Raw genomic sequence first — 17,187 nt, forward strand, 5'->3', positions numbered from 1 at the left:
AGGCAAACAACAAAAATGTTTCTTGATTTACTCATGAAACAAAAGATATCCACCAAAATGTGTACACTAACTGAGGAATAAATTAGGACACCCTACACCAGGGGTACCCAACACGTTGATCGCGATCGACCAGTAGCTCAGAAAGGCAACGTGAGTCGATCGCGGAGCCCATCCCAGGCTCCGTGATAGACTCGCGTTGCCGTCCTGATCTACCGGGCCGATCAGCCTTCCTCTCCAGTGTTCTCTCTAGGGCCTTTTAGCTGGGCAGTCTGCCCAGCTGTCATCTGCTGCTGCCGCCGCTGCTGAACATTAAAAAAAAACAAAAAAAAACGGCTTGGAGATTTCAGCCCGTAGCGAACTTATCCTCCGTGGCTCTAACATGTGCGTGCCGGCTTCCCTTCTCTTCCCTCCGAAACCGGAAGTTATGTCCGGGGGGGTGGGTGGAGAAGGGAAGCCGGCACGCACATGTTGAGAGCCCTGAAGCAAGCGTTCGCTATGGGCTAAGGCAGGAGACAGGTTAGTGAAGCATTTCCTCTTCTTGCTGCCGGGTCCTGCCTACTTTCTGTTTCCGCGAAGGCAGGAACCAGCAGCATTTCCCCCAACAGCTCGATCGCGATGCTGGTCGGCCGAAGCAGGGAGAGGTTGGGGCGGCGTCGGCTTTCGGGCCTGTTATTGGTGGCGGTTTGGGGCCTGTTATTGGTGGCGGTTTGGGTCCTGGTCCCCGATGGCAGTGGCTTGGGGGAGGGCAGGGAGAAAGAAAGAAAGAAAAAGGGCAGGCAAGGAGACAGAAGGAAAAAAGAGAAACAGAAAAAAAGAAAGGGAGGCAGAGAGAAAGAAAGGGCAGGGAGAGAGGAAGGAAAAGTTGGGGGAGGGAACGAGGTCTGGAGGAGAGGAAGCATACAGGCTAAAAGAAGGGAAGAAAGATTGGATGCACAGTCAGAAGAAGAAAGTGCAACCAGAGACTCATGAAATCACCAGACAAGGTAGGAAAAATGATTCTATTTTAAATTTAGTGATCAAAATGTGTCTGAATTTATATCTGCTGTCTATATTTTACACTAAGGTCCCCTTTTACTAAACCGCAATAGAGGTTTTTAGCGCAGGGAGCCTATGAGTGTCGAGAGCAGCGCTGGGCATTCAGCGCAGCTCCCTGCGCTCTAAAAACTGCTATCGTGGTTTAGTAAAAAGGGAGGGGGGTATATTTGTCTATTTTTGTATGGTTGTTACTGAGGTGATAGTGCATAGAGTCATCTGCTTTGACCTCTTTGAAAAACCCTGGAATAGGAATGATAATTAACATTTTCTATGCGTACAGTGTGCGTTGTGGTTTTTTTTAAAATTTTATTGTTGGTAGATCATTTTGACTTGGTCATTTTAAAAGTAGCTCACAAGCCCAAAAAGTGTGGGCACCCCTGCCCTACACCCTAATAGCTAGTGTTACTCCCATTGGCTGAAATAACTGTAGTCTCTGACATCAGTCTGAGAAAAGTTTGGTCCACTCCTCAATGCAGAATTCTATCAGCTGTGAGAGGTTTGAAGGGTTTCTTGCATGTATAGCCTGTTTCAAATCACCCCACAGCATCTCAATGGGATTAAGATCAGGGCTTTGACTCGGCCACTCTTTGACTCTCCATTTCTTAGTTTTCAGCCAGTCCTTAGTGGATTTACTGGTATGTTTTGGGTCACTGTTGTGTTGCAGGGTCCAGTTCCTCTTCAGCTTTAATTTTCTTACAGATGGTCTCACATGTTCCTCAAGCACCCTTTGATAGATGGTAGAATTCATGGTAGATTCTATGATGGTGAGTTGGCCAGGTCCTGCTGCAGCAAAGCATCCCCAAACCATGACACTTCCATCTCCATACTTTACAGTTGGTATGAGGTTCTTTTCCTGGAATGCTGTATTTGGTGTACCAGACTTACAAGCTGCTACAATCTTCTTTCTGAAGGCCTCAGACAGCTCTTTTGATCTCACCTTGGTATTCACTCTAACCACAGCAGTCATGAGCACACCAAGCTAAATGTCTGAGGTTTAAGTAGAGCAAACCTACTTCAAAATGCTGAGTAATGATGTTCTAATCATGTGCACCTGATGTGATACACCTGTGTGTGATTTGAACCACTTTAAGTGGGAAGATATGTGGGGGTGTCCTAATTTATTCCTCAGTTAGAATACACATTTTTGTGGATATCTTTTGTTTCATGAGTAAATCAAGGAAAACTTTTGTTGTTTACCTGCAATTACATCACTTTCTTTTCCAGCGATAAATAAAAACAAGATTTGACATCGATGTTAACATTTCTTAATAAAGAACTAAATATTTCATGGGGTGTCCTAATTTTTTTACATGACTGTAGATGAGATGAGCTTTGGGTTCTTTCCAGGTATTCTATCTGGTTTTATATTCAAAAGTCCACACCCCATATCTTGCAAGACTCGAACCCTGCATATTTCTTTAAACCAGCTCAAAATCATAGTTTGATAGGAGCATGCCCAAGGGCAATGCCCCCAAATATGTATAAAAGTTTCCTGCTCTCCACACTCTCGCCAGCATAAATCAGAGATATTTGCATTTATATGATGAAGTCATACTGGGGTTAAATAGCATTGATACAATAGTTTGCACCCATTTTCCACTAAAGTACTCGCTATCGATACCCTTAAAAGGGAACAAAATATCAATCTCTGTTGAGATGGTTCATAGTGTTTTTGTAAAAGGGCCCCCCACTTGGAAATATGAATAGTAAGGGATTCACCCTGTTGTAGAAGGGCTTTATAAAGGTGAGGAATGCAACCCCTTCCAGTGGTACCCTCCTAGACCCTTTCCCATAATGTATCCTCCACCAAAAGATCGGAGAGTGCCCTTTTTCGAATAAAAGCAGATAGCTGCCTATACTGAAACTGGGGTAACTCGTACTCATCTGAGAGAACTCATACTTATCTGCCGGTGGAACTCATACTTATCTGCTAGCCTTCCACGCCACACCAACAAAGTGCGTAGTTGGGCTGCTAAGTAGTATAACCGAAAGAGAGAAACTGCCATCCCTCCCTGTTCTCTTGATTGATACGTCGCTGCCCGTCGTACCCTTGGTGGCCTGTGCCTCCAAATATATTGAAATACTCTGCTGTGCAGTTGAGCAAGGAAACCCCCTGTGCCTCGGGGTGGGAGTCCACCAAGTCAGAGCTCTGCAATTGAAAGGCAAACACCTTCCAAGTCTAGTTGCTGCTTCTTGCTAGTCATAATCTCTGGGGATAATACTTTTCCAAGCTTTCATTTGGAGGGAGAATTGTGCCAGGTGACACCTCTTATAAAAGCTTTATTTATCGGGAGGAGGATGAGCTTGAGAGTCAGGCTGCCATATTTCCAATTACATCACTTCCTCCCCACTTATGGGTCTTTTTACTAAGGTGTGTTAACCGATTTAGCAAATGCTAATAATCAGCACATGCTAAATACGAAGATATCCATTATGATCTACGCCAACAAAGTGTGTAGCACATGCTAATTGTTAGCGTACATCAGTTAGCGTGCCTTAGTAAAAGGGCCCCCTAGAGTCAATATTTTCATCAGATGAAGGTATTACCCGCAGTCTACCATACTAAAAGCAAGATAACATTTTATGTATAGATAATATTAGTAGATAGTTGCCTTGTGACTCGCCTAGATATTGAAAGAATTGCTGAACTAATTTCAATATCTGAAAATGCCTTAACAATTTGTGTTGAAGCCAGTGCATATGTAAATGGAAATTAAAACCACGATTACTTTAATAGTGTTGCTTTTTACTTTAAGTGACATTTGATTTGCTTATCTTTCTGCAGTCTGAAAAGTTAAATTCTTTGCCCTGCATGAGAAGTTTCATCTGGGACCATCTGTGAAGTCTGAATTATACCTTTTAAACAGATTGTCCTGTGCATTTTTTGAATACCTGGGAGTCTGATTCAAATTGTATATGCAGTTGTATGTAGTGCTGACAATTTCCTGACCCTGTTTTTTTTCCATGTCTGTTTTGTATTCTTGCATTTGTATGTGAGCCACAAGTTTGTTAAATAAAGGAAGCCAATATGGCTGGCTGTTGGAAATTTACCAATGAATATTGAGCTGCAGTGGTAATTGTACTGTAAATAGATGGACTTAGCTTATAAGCACTTACATGAATATTTTGTCTTCCTTTTGGTCTTTACTGGTATCCTCCTCACCACAGACAGCATGCCTGAGTGGCTCAAAGAGTTTTTGATGGCTTGAGACCTGCTTCCTTTGAGAAGCATCATCAGAAGCTACAACAGTATAAAGTCTACCTCTTGTATGCCTGAGCTTGACTGGTTCTCATGGACAGGGGATCTGAACAAACCCTGAGCCATAGGTCTGGTTTTACTTGGGGTATTTTATTTATCCTAATGGGACCACTAAAACTCAATGGAAGGAGTTGTGTAATTTCCTTGCCACTCAGAGAACACTACAGGTCATTATGAGTTTATGTTTTATCTGCTGTGTTGTAGCCCATCCTCACCCAGGAAAAATAGTGTAACCCCTCTTTTTTACCTGGCAGCTGGCAAGGGGCACACAGAGTATTTGTTTGCATTATTGGGCCATGGGCTGGGACCAAATTTGTGCTGGCAAGCCACAGCATTCACTCTCCAAACTGTCTCTCACCCCTGCAAGAAATGCAGTCCACAGCAAGGGGTTTAAATTTCAAATAGAACTTTATTCTTCCAGAACAGGAAAAGGCACTTGCATGAACAAAACCCAGTTTCTGTAACAATTCAACTTTATACAGTCACTCCTTAAGGTTATTTGATCCAAAGTTATGTTTGCATAAAGAAGCCTAATCCCCCCCCTGAATCCCCCTTTGAAGTCCCACAGCAGGAGGGATGCTTCTGTCGCTTGCCCTGTTGATCCCCTGAACCCATGACACTCCCCAACACTCACCTGACATCCCCCAACACAGTCCAACACCCGAAATTCCCCAACATCCACCCGACATTGTCCAACACACCCAACATTCTCCAGTATTCGCCGACACTCCCTAACACCTCCCCAACATTCACCCGACACTCCCCCGACACCTTCCGAACCCCCTCTCATATCTTTAGGAGATAGCCGACAAGAGGGATGCTCATTCCCTCCTGCCGGCAGGCCCGTCTCTTCCAAAATGGCGGGCTTTCCCCTTCCCGGTTCATTTTCAGATACACCAGGGAGGTCTAAGCTCTGATTGGCCCAGGCGCCTAAGTCCTCCCATAGAAGGGGCCTTAAGCACCAGGGCCAACCTGGAATTCTGGGATGCACTGGGTGTGGCCTAAGATTCTAATTGGCCAGATACCAATGGCATCTCAGAATGCACTGGGAAGGAGGTCTAAGACTCTGGTCAACCCAGCTACCTAAGGCCTCTCCTATGTGAGGGGCCTTAGGCACCTGGGCCAGTTGGAGCTTAAGGCCCCTTCCCGGTGCATACCAGAATGCATGGGGAAGGGGAAGGCCCGCTATTTTGGAAGAGACATGCCTGCCGGAAGGAGGGAGTAGGCATCCCTCTTGCTGGCCATCTCCTACAGATATGGGGAGGGGTGTCGGGAGGTGTCAGGGGGGATGTTGGGATGTGAAGGAGTGTCAGGGTATGTTGGGTGAGTGTGTAGAGGTGTCGGGGTGTGTTGGGGGGAGTGTTGGGGAGTGTCAAGTGTTGGATGTTGGGAGAGTGTCCAGGAGTGTTGGGAAATGTTGGGGAAGTGTTTGGGAGTGTCAGGTAGGTGTTGGAAAATGTTGGGTGAGTGTCCATGGGTGTCAGGTTATGTTGGGTAGTGTCAGCTGGGTGTTGGAAAGTGTCGGGTGGGTATTGTGGAGTGTGTGGGGTTCGGAGGATTGACAGGGCCAGCAGCAGGAGAGAGTGAGCATTCCTCTTTCTGCAGGCAGTGTCGTGGGTGATGGCATCCTTCCTACCGCAGATTGTTGGGTAGGGGGTCGTGGGTGGTGACGGGAGGTAGTGGGCATCCCTCCTGCTAGCTGCCTGTGGGGGGGGAGGGAGAGAGTGTGAGTTCCCTACCGCGGCCGCTCAGCTGATCGTGGCAGTGAGATTTCTTTGCTGCGATCAGCAGAAGGGGTGTTTATTTGAAATGTAGAACAGCTTTTTGCTGGCCTACATTTCAGGTGCTTATTGTGGCACTAGGGAGATGCCTAGGGCCGCTTATGCTCACCCAAGGCCAAGCTCCCCCAAGGCCACAATTCCACGCCCAGCCTTAGGTGAGCTTAAGCAGCCCCAAGCATCTTCCTCAACCACAACAGACGCCTAAAGTCTAAGTGGTCTGCCTTGGGCTGCATCCTGATTAGCTAGTTAGACAGCGATGGGACACCGTTTATAGAATTTGGCCCTTAGTGTTCTTTTCCAGTGCCTAAATGTGGGTGTCCTATACAGAATCTACCTCTATATGCCTATTACATGGGTAAGTGATAACAATGCTAGCATATAGGATTAAACTCTATAAATGGCATAAAAATTTGGATACTGATAAAAATTAGCACTAAATCAGTGGTCTGAAACTCGTGGCCCGCCAGGTACTATTTTGAGACCCTCAGTATGTTACCATTGTTCTGGAACATTGCCCGCCTCACTGCTGTAAACTCATGCAAGCACTTTCCTGCATCTGTACACGATTGAGAGGTGGAGTGGAGAGGACAATTGCATACAGACGCAGGAAAGCACTTGCGTGAGGTTACAGCAGTGAGGTGGGCAATGTTCCAGAGGCAGTGCAGCTTATGCGTGTGTATGTAATCTCGTGAACTCTCATGAAATTTGGCACCTCTCCTGGCGGTGACTGCTTGATGTAAGATGGCGGTTGTGTGCAATGCTGGAGGAGGTGAGAGCTGAAGAAGGTTGCGGATGCGACCACCGGACACTTAAGGCACAAGTTTTCCAGGCACAAGTCGGATATTGATTCTCCCCTCTACAAAAAAGCCTAGAGGACTACACCAAAATCTTGTCTCTTGCAGTTTGTAGGCAGATTTATGGTGTCATAAACTAATTAGTGCACGTAAATATCTGATACATGCACCTCGTGTCTAGGATTATACCACTAACTGCAGCCACAGGTTCTACAATATGCCTCCTTATCCGAGTGAAACAGAGAAATCCAAAATGTAAGCCAGCAGTAAATAACAACTAACAATTATCCACAATATCTCTGAATACAAATATATAAATGTCAGCACACAATTAGTACACAATAATCACTAAATAAATTTGTAAATATGACTAATTCTTACACACAAAGTTTAATTCCTTACAATACTGATTCCTGATATTAGCAGCAATCTATTAGAGCGTATCACCTTGGGGACCTAACGTTCCTGTCCATAACAAACAAGATTCTATTTAACCCAGTGACTGTGAAAGATAATTCCAGCCTCACCACAAGATCGAGCCTCAGTGAATCTGGGAGATGGAATTCTTCTTTCTTCAGCTTAGCAGGTTGTAGATCTTCGTTCGTCAGACAAGGTCATTTATCATTGGTGCAGCTGTAATATATATTTGCCAAAGTTCCTTTTGTAAAACAGAGCACTTTTAGATATGTCCAAAAGACAGTTCTGCGTCTTCACTCTCCTCCGCGAGCTGGTCAAAAGAGGGAACCTTTTATCAGTTCTTATTGTAAACGGTGCAAGTAGGAGAAACCCAAGTTTTGATCCGAGTTCACCCAAATCAAAACAATTTCTGCCTCCCTGCAAACACCTCTCTCAGATTGTGTCAGATGACCCTCTAGGACCAATCAAAGCAGAACAGCAAGAATGCCTTGGAAGGCGCCATAGATGATAAGCACAAAACATAGTTCATAACTCCTCCTGGTTCACACAGGAGCTGGACATGCTGAGATGGGCACATGTCCTTGACTGCAAACACACAGTTCTTGTAAACACATCCAGAATGCATCAGACAGCAAAGATGGTTCATGACTTGCTTGACAGGAGTTTGAGGCCTACATTAGGTGAAGCAGGAATCACCCCTACAAGCTGATACTTTAGAATCTAAATCACAATTTTGCATGAGGTAAAACTCTTTATAGTTTATAAATCTTTTCTTAATTGCTTCTGATAATTCCAACTATACACAGCAGAAAGCAGTGTAACATGCAGAAAGTGAAAAACTATCTAAACTTCACTTTCTGCATGTTGCACTGCTTTTAGCTGTGTATAGCTGAAATTATCAGAAGCAATTAAGGAAAGATTTATAAACTATAACGAGTTTTACCTCATGCAAAATTTTCATTTCTTTAATAAGACATTAACTATTTTTTCTGCGGCCCTCCATGTACCTACAAATCCAAAATGTGGCCCTGCAAAGGGTTTGAGTTTGAGACTGCTGCACTAAATGCTATTCTATAAATGGCACTGAGTTGGGTGCTGTTTATAGAATAGTGTTTGGCATCAGGATCATGCCCAATTTGGGGTGCAAGGATTTACACAAACTGTAACACTTGTGCGCAGATTCCAGGAATGCCTTGATCTGCCCATGCCCCTCCATGGCTGTGTACCCTTTCCTGATCTGGTTTTCAGAAGAATTTGGAGAAATTCTACTTGCACCTATCCCGAAAGGAGCAGACTTAGATCTGTCCAAAGCAGCAAACTACAGACTGGTAGCAAACATACCATTTATGATGAAATTGATAAGAGTTTATAGTTGTCTCCCAGATTCTCAAAACTTTAACTGTCGCTAAACTGTTTTCTATCGGTTTAGCCTGTACGCAGTTTAGCGACAGTTTATCAAAAGGGATTATCTCTGGCTTTAGTGAGGATTCTAGCAGTCTCCAACACTGACATACATATGGGATCTTCAACATTGAAATAAGCCCTCTGGTGGATTCTTAAAAATTGCTGAGCCATATTTAAAAAGCAGTGTCGGCTTTTGATGGCTAAAAAAAGCGACTGGTCCAGAGGTGCTGGTCAGTATCACAGACTGCTAGAAACCCCTGTGTTATGATGCAGTGAGAGAGATGCATCACAACACCCCTTCCCGGCAGCAGCGGTGGCAAACACCAGCCTCCTCCTGGAATGGCAGCAATCCCCCCTGCAGCGGGAGAGATGCCCACACTCTCCTGCTGCACTAAAAACCTCACCGAGACTGATCCACCCCCTGCAGTGGGACAGATGCCCACTCTCCCCTGCTGGCAAATAACCCCCCTTGCCGTTGTCTCCGCTGCCCCCCTTACCTGCCTTGCCCCCCCCACAGCGGGAGAGATGCCCACTCCGCCCTGGCAAGTAACCCTCCTGCCGCCGTCTCCACCACCTTACCTCATAGTTGATGAACCAGAGGGACGTGGATCCACTCCCAGCTTCCTGCATCGTCTAAAATGGGCCTTCCTCTCCCCGGTGGATCTTGGGATGCATCAGGGAGGGGCCTGAGGCTCTGATTGGCCCAGGTTGTATAAGGCCCCTCTCATGGGGGGCATTTGTTGGTTGACAGTGGGAGAGACTGAACATCTCTCCCACTGTTGTGGGTTTTTTTTTTGGGAGGGGGGGTTTCTTGTTGCGTTTTTTCTGCGCATGGGCCCATTGCTGTCACCAGCAATGGTCACATGCAAATTTAGCGAATCTTTACTGCTGTCCGCCAACCTTATTTGTATGCGTTTAAAAACAAAAAAGTCTCACTTTTTTAGATTCACTATCAAAACGGCTGCATTAGCAGACCGCTGCTTTTTAACGCGTGTTTTTGAAAATCCTGCCTTAAAAGACTACATTATAAACTGGAATCTACTATCACCCTCCCAACACGTGTTTAGAAACCTACAGAGCACAGAAACATGCTTGATAGATCTGGTATCTAGAGTAAGACAGGGGAGACTCACAAAAACCATACCTGACTCTGGGGTGGGGGCTGGACTAGAGAGAGTGAGTCTAAGACCCGTATAAACTCCCTCCAGTCCAGGAAACAGTCTGGACACCCAGATAGTCCTCTAAAAAGAGGATATATCTGGGTAAATCTGGATGTCTTTTAACCCTACAGAAGACTGAAACTAAACTACAGACACAAAGGTTGGAAAATTATTTAAGAATTTAGTAAAGATTTCTGTGTCAGTAGGGCTGGATCAACGGTAGCCAATAGTTATTCTTTGCCCTTCTCTTCCAGCCCTGTAGTCACCAGAATTAATATGTTATTTTACTGGAATAACATGGAAGAGGAGGAAGGGATTGTGCTAGTGTTTGACGCCATAGTTTCAAAAATATATTTTAAATTGTTTCAATTTGGCAGCTCTGAAATACAGAGACCTATGACTGAGTTTCAAATTGAAAAGGAACTAGAGAATAACACCATTTCCCTTTTTCACAAAAATAAAACACTCATTCCCTTGTTATATCTTATGGGAGGTAGTAGGTTGAGACTAAGGGCTCCTTTTACGAAGGCTCGTTGGGACCTTAATGCGCAGAATAGTGCACGCTAGCCGCTACTGCCTCCTCTTGAGCAAGCAGTAGTTTTTTGGCTAGCGTGTGCTATAGCACGCACTAATCCGGTGTGTGCGTTAAAAACGCTAGTGCACCTTTGTAAAAGGAGCCCTAAGGGCTAGATGCACAAATCATGGTTATTAAGACCGTGCGGGTTGATGTTGGCCAAACAGCAATCCATGCTCAAAAGGCTTCCCATGCAAATGAGTTGAGTAGGATGTCTGGTCTAATCCCACTCCACCAGTCGGAAAACTGACTCAACACATGCACAGAAAATCCCGAATAGCTGAGCTACAGGGGAAGCCCTGAAGCACCCTCCTGCCGCACAGCTGTTTGGGGCAGGAAACCTTTTCTTTTCTTCTTCTTATTTTTTTTTTATGGGCACAGATGTGCATATGTTACACACATCCATCTCCATCAAAATAATGTGAGCCACCCCTCCCTCACGATGATGGTCCCTTCTGACTACCGCGGTACCAAAATAGAGGCAGGAAGGACCCTCCCCACACCAGCCAAATCGCCCCCCTGGACTTTAATAGAAATCAGTAGGAGAGATGCCCATTCCCTCCTGCTGCTGCCGCGAACCCCCCCCCTGCAAAACTTACCCCCCCCCAAACTTACCCCCTCACCAGGCCCTCCTCTTCCCCACTCCCCTTCCTAAAAAATCAGCAGGAGAGTAGCCCACTCCTTCCTGCCACCAGATGCCCTCTGGCCCATTGAAGTAAAGGGGGGGGGGGAATGTTTGGCTGGTGCGGGGGAGTTTGCGGTGGCAGGAGGGAGTGGACATCCCTCCTGCCTCTATTGTGGTAGCGGGGTCATTGGGGGGGTCCTGACACCCCCTAAACCCATGATCCCCCCCAAACGCTGATACTACCGACACATCATTTGACGGTAACAACTTTGGCACTATGCCCCCTCCTTTATTATTGGAGTACTGGCGGTTTGGGCCGGATATGGATTAGGGGGGCCTGCATGCAGGAGGGAGTGGGCATTGTGTTGGGAGGGTGCTTCAGGGGTTCTGGTAGGAGGGAGTGTGCATCCCTCCTGCCACGGGACTTTGAAGGGGGGTTTGTGGATTTGGACAGGAGGGAGTGGGCATCCCTCTTGCTGATGTTGGGAGTCCCCTGCCCCAGCCGCTCAGCTGATCGTGGCAGGGATATTTCCCCCCGATCAACTGAGCTGGCAGGATTTCCCAAAGCCATGGCTTTGGGGAGCACCGCCAGCTCAGTGATCAGAGATAACTTCCCCAGTGGTGATCAATTTATGGATGCTGCGGCCTGACTTCAGGATCCTGTGGTAGCATAGATAGGTGGCTGAAATGTAGACCCGGGTTTTCCGGGCCTACATTTCAGCTGCCTATCTTGGCTCAATTTAGGCGTGATTCTATAACCTGCGCTGTTGTTTTATTGACCCACGATCAGCCACCGCTTTTTAGGTGGCTACTGACATAGGCCTCGGTCACAGAATCTGGCCCCCATAAAGTTTAGCAGTGAAAACACTTAAACCAATAATTCCCTTTGAGGATTATTTAACCTCCAAACTACAGATACTTGTGTAGAGGTTTTCAAAATTTGACTCCTGAAGCAGGCAGTTGTGCCAGAACACGACATTTTGCAGGAGTCCTTCTTCTGAACACTCATTGTCACTGGGGTTTTGTTTTATGTAGACTAGTTGGTCTATGTTTTATTTATTTTTACAATAAACTTAGCAATTTCCATGTCTGACTCCAAGATTTCCTTCATTTATTTTAGGAGGTCCTTCTCTAATTCTATTTTTTATTTTTTCATAAAGGATTATTTCTCCTTTTTGGTGCTTACCGTACATTTGTGCAGTTTTATACTACTAGGGGCATTTAAAAAACACTAAAACTAAAACAACATAAATCGGCACTTGGAAGTTTTTCTCGCCAGAATGTTCAAGTGCCGATTTTCAAAAACTGTTTTTCTGGATGTCTGATGAGACATCCTTGCTGCTGTGTGCCCCAAACTGAAGGGGGCACGTAGGAGGTGTGTTATGGGAGGGCTTTGGGGGGCTTAGAGTTGGACATCCTACGTTAATAATCAGAACTTTCCCAAGACATCCTGGATGGAACTTAGACGTTTTGAGCTAGACCTGTTTTAAAAGCGTCTGACAGAAAGCTACCCAAACTGACTAGATAACCACTGTAGAGTTTAAGTAATGATCCCCCATGTTCTCCCAGTGGTCACTAACCCCCTCCCACCCTACAAAAAATCTGAATGAAACAATACATGCCTGTCTTTAGAACAGCAATTATGAAAGGTTGGCCAATGTTGAGACCTCCTTGTAATTTTCCCAACTATTCTTATTTATATATAGTATCTTTTAACAGACCCTCAGAAATGCCACCAGCCACTAAAATGCATATCATAGTGGTTGGATTTATACATTAATTCCTCACCGGGTCAATCCAACTATTTTTTAAATTTTTTATATTGATGATTTTCAAAAAGTGCATCAGTGCATAGATAAAACTTTTTATAAATATAAAGCTAATACTTAGCTTAGCTTAGGTGGTCCATTCTAAGGGATCCTGTCACTGACATGTTTCACCCTGCTCGGGTTTCATCAGGGTTGTAATCCCTCAGTTAGAGTTGGTTTCCCACAACGTGACCACTCCCAAGATGTCTTTAGAACAGCAACATTTGGTATGGGAAATCCAAGTGGAGCATCTTAAATAGCCTGGTGAGTGAGCTAGCGAAGTGACTTCTGCTGTGCAAAATTATTTAAATATCAATTATCAATAAATATTAATATGAAAGTGCTTTAAGTGCATAAGGTGCTTGGAAAAGGAGAGCACTTAACTTTTGTGCCCGACGACTGCCCAACCGTTTCACATTTGTTTCATCAGGGGCTATGCTTCCTTGTATTATTGCACCTAAACTGTTTTGGAGAATATTGTCAGCAACGTTGTAATCCGCACCTGCACAGCAAATGTTAGGCAGTCGTGGGGCACAAAAGTTAAGTGCTCTCCTTTTCCAAGCACCTTATGCACTTAAAGCACTTTCATATTAATATTTATTGATAATTGATACTTAAATAATTTTGCACAGCAGAAGTCACTTTACCAAAGACCGATGATGAACTTACCACCCCAGTAAGGGCACGAAAATTCAATTGAGTAATGCCTTGGGCAATTTGAGGTTTGGTAATTCAATTATAACTTGATTTGATTTTGTTCTCTGTTTTGTAAGAATTTTTTGGTTTTTGGTTTTGGACAAATTTGTGTTTTCTTCATTTATAGTTGAGTGAGCTAGTGAGCCATAGAGAGGAGGACCCAGGCCCATGAGCCACTCCAACCACTATATTTATGGTGGAAAGTGTGAGGCCACCAAAATCCTACCACCAAAACCCACCAAAATCCTACTATACTGCCATATAGGTGTCATCTGCAGCCATAAGGGCTATTGAGGTGGTAGACATGTGGGTATAGAAGGTTTGGGGGAGTTTTGGAAGGCTTACCATACATTATAAGGGGGTTATGGTAAGATGTACTTCTGGCAACCTTTATGTGAAGTTCACAGCAGTGCCCTCTACTGCTGTATTGGTATGTCTATGTGGCCAGTCCATTGTTATACTGGCCCCTCCCACATCCAAATGATCTGGATTTTGATGTTTTGAATTTGGATGTTTTTTTGGTCAAAAATGGACTTACTAAGGTTGGACGTTCTGGTGGCCAAGACATCTAAATAGGCAATTAAAACAAAAAATTGGATGTCTTGCGGTGTTGCTGGTTTTGAAAATGGCCATTTCTCCACCTCCAACTTTGACGTCTTGTGGAAAACATCCAAAGTTGGACTTAGACGTACTATCAAAAATACAGTAGTCTTCCATATGTGCAGAAAATGTGTTATAAATGTATGCCCTTATAGTCTAATTTTTTTGTAGCCTGGAATATGCATTAAGTATTGAGAACTATTATTCACTAGTGTTGCCCGGATAATTATTAATCCTAAAATGTACCCCCCCATGTCCCACCCCCACATGTTCCATCCCCCACATGACCCCCCACATGTCCCACAGGAATGCCCCTCTCTATGGGGCTGAACTTGGACTTAAACTGCATCAGAAATGTCAGTATTCAGCTCAGCAAGCCCGAAAACTGTGAGTTAGACATTAATATCTGTCATTTTTGATAATTTTTATGTCACCCCTTCCCACCCCCACAGTATTTTACCCCCATCCCACCCACGCAGGATTTTCCCCCAGATAGTATGTCATATGTGCACCAAGTTTGGTTGAAATCTCTCCATGCATTTATGGATTAGACACTAATATCTGTTGTTTTGGATTCACCCCCTTCCCCACACCCACATGTCACCCCCTCCCTCCCCCCACAGTATTTGTCCCCAGTTAGTAAGTCTTATGTATACCAAATTTGGTTGAAATCTCTCCATGCGTTTCAGAGTTATGCTGATTATTCATCTCAGCAAGCCCGAAAACACAATGTGTAGACCAGGGGTGCCCAACGCGTCGATCGCGATCGACCAGTAGCTCAGGAAGGCAACTCGAGTCGATCGCACTCGTGTTGCCGTCCTGATCTACGGGCCGATCAGCCTTCCTCTCCAGTGTTCTCCCTAGGGCCTTTTAGCTGGGCGGGCCGCCCAGCTGTCATCTGCCGCTGCTGAACATTAAAAAAAAACGGCTTGGAGATTTCAGCCCCTAGCGAACTTATGCTCCGGGCTCTAACGTGTGCGTGCAGGCTTCTCTTCTCTTCCCTCCGAAACCGGAAGTTATGTCCGGGGGGGAGAAGGGAAGCCTGCACGCACATGTTGAGAGCCCTGAAGCAAGCGTTCGCTACGGGCTAAGGCGGGAGACATGTTAGAAGCATTTCCTCTTCTTGCTGCCGGGTCCTGCCTACTTTCTGTTTCCGTGAAGGCAGGACCCGGCAGCATTTCCCCCAACAGTTCCTCGCGATGCTGGTCGGCCGAAGCAGGGAGAGGTTGGGGCGGCGTCGGCTTTCGGGCCTGTTATTGGTGGCGGTTTGGGTCCTGGTCCCCGATGGCAGTTTGGGTCCCCGATGGCAGTGGCAGTGTCTTGGGGGAGGGCAGGGAGAAAGAAAGAAAGAAAAAGGGCAGGCAGGGAGACAGAAACAGAAAAAAAGGAAAGGGAGGCAGAGAGAAAGAAAGGGCAGGGAGAGAGGAAGGAAAAGTTGGGGGAGGGAATGAGGTGTGGAGGAGAGGAAGCATACAGGCTGAAAGAAGGGAAGAAAGACTGGATGCACAGTCAGAAGAAGAAAGTGCAACCAGAGACTCATGAAATCACCAGACAAGGTAGGAAAAATGATTTTATTTTAAATTTAGTGATCGAAATGTGTCTCAATTTATATCTGCTGTCTATATTTTACACTAAGGTCCCCTTTTACTAAACCGCAATAGAGTTTTTTTAGCGCAGGGAGCCTATGAGCATCGAGAGCAGTGCTGGGCATTCAGCGTAGCTCCCTGCGCTCTAAAAACTGCTATCGTGGTTTAGTAAAAAGGGAGGGGGGTATATTTGTCTATTTTTGTATGGTTGTTACTGAGGTGATAGTGCATAGAGTCACCTGCTTTGACCTCTTTGAAAAACCCTGGAATAGGAATGATAATTAACATTTTCTATGCGTACAGTGTGCGTTGTGTTTTTTTTAAATTTTATTGTTGGTAGATCATTTTGACTTGGTCATTTTAAAAGTAGCTCGCAAGCCCAAAAAGTGTGGGCACCCCTGGTGTAGACACTAAAATCTATTTTCAATAATTTTTACATGTCACCTCCTTCCCCCCCTCCCACCCCCAGTATTTTCCCCACATAGTAAGTTTTATGTATACCAAGTTTGGTAGAAATCTGTCCATGCGTCTCAGAGTTATGCTGAGTATTCATCTCTGCGAGCCCAAAAACTATGGGGTAGACACTAAAATTAGTTGTTTTCAATAATTTTTACATATCACCCCCTTCCCACCCCCACAGCATTTGTTCCCAGATAATAAGTGATATGTATACCAAGTTTGGTTGAAATCTGTCCGTGCGTTTCAGAGTTATGCTAGAACATGCATACAAACGTCTGATTTTATATACAGTATATAGATTTTTAAGATTTATACTAGTTTTAGGATAAACTCATTCAAAATGGTTTACATCAATAATATAAAAAAACGCATTCAAAATGATATTCCAGACTAAGCTGGTCACTTTAAATTGACTTTTGGTATAGAAGAGTTTCTACTTGAGTCCACCTATTAGTTATTGACATCTGTGTCCTACAAGAAGGGCATAGAGTGGCTTAGGGAATAATCACCATTTTAAAAAAATTCCCTTGAGTCAGTTCTCTCATTATGGTTTGCCCTCTAAGCCCCTTCAGCGTTCAACAAAATCAAAACTATAGATTTTGATTCTTTTTTTTCCGAGACCACTAAATAATTGCTCCTGAATTGTTAATAAGGGAAATTTGCATAGTTTAAATGGATTAAATTTAAAACCTATTCTACTAATTCTGTGACAATGAATTAAAATCAGTAGAACAGTTGGTACCACAATGAGCTGCAGATGAATTCAATCTCCAGAAAAAAATTTCAACTTGCAATTTGCAATGATTAGTATACAAATAAATAAATTTAAAAAAAAAACCCCCAATGCAACAAAATAAAAACCACTCATAGAAAATTATCAACCATCTGAGAACTGGTCCACCCTTTAGCTAAAGTATCTAGTTTCAGCACTGACAGACTGTGTACATAGAATTTGTGTTTCATATGCTGCAACTGTTATTTGTCGAAAG

This window comes from Geotrypetes seraphini, chromosome 1 (assembly GCF_902459505.1).
Source record: "Geotrypetes seraphini chromosome 1, aGeoSer1.1, whole genome shotgun sequence".
Lineage (NCBI taxonomy): Eukaryota > Metazoa > Chordata > Amphibia > Gymnophiona > Dermophiidae > Geotrypetes > Geotrypetes seraphini.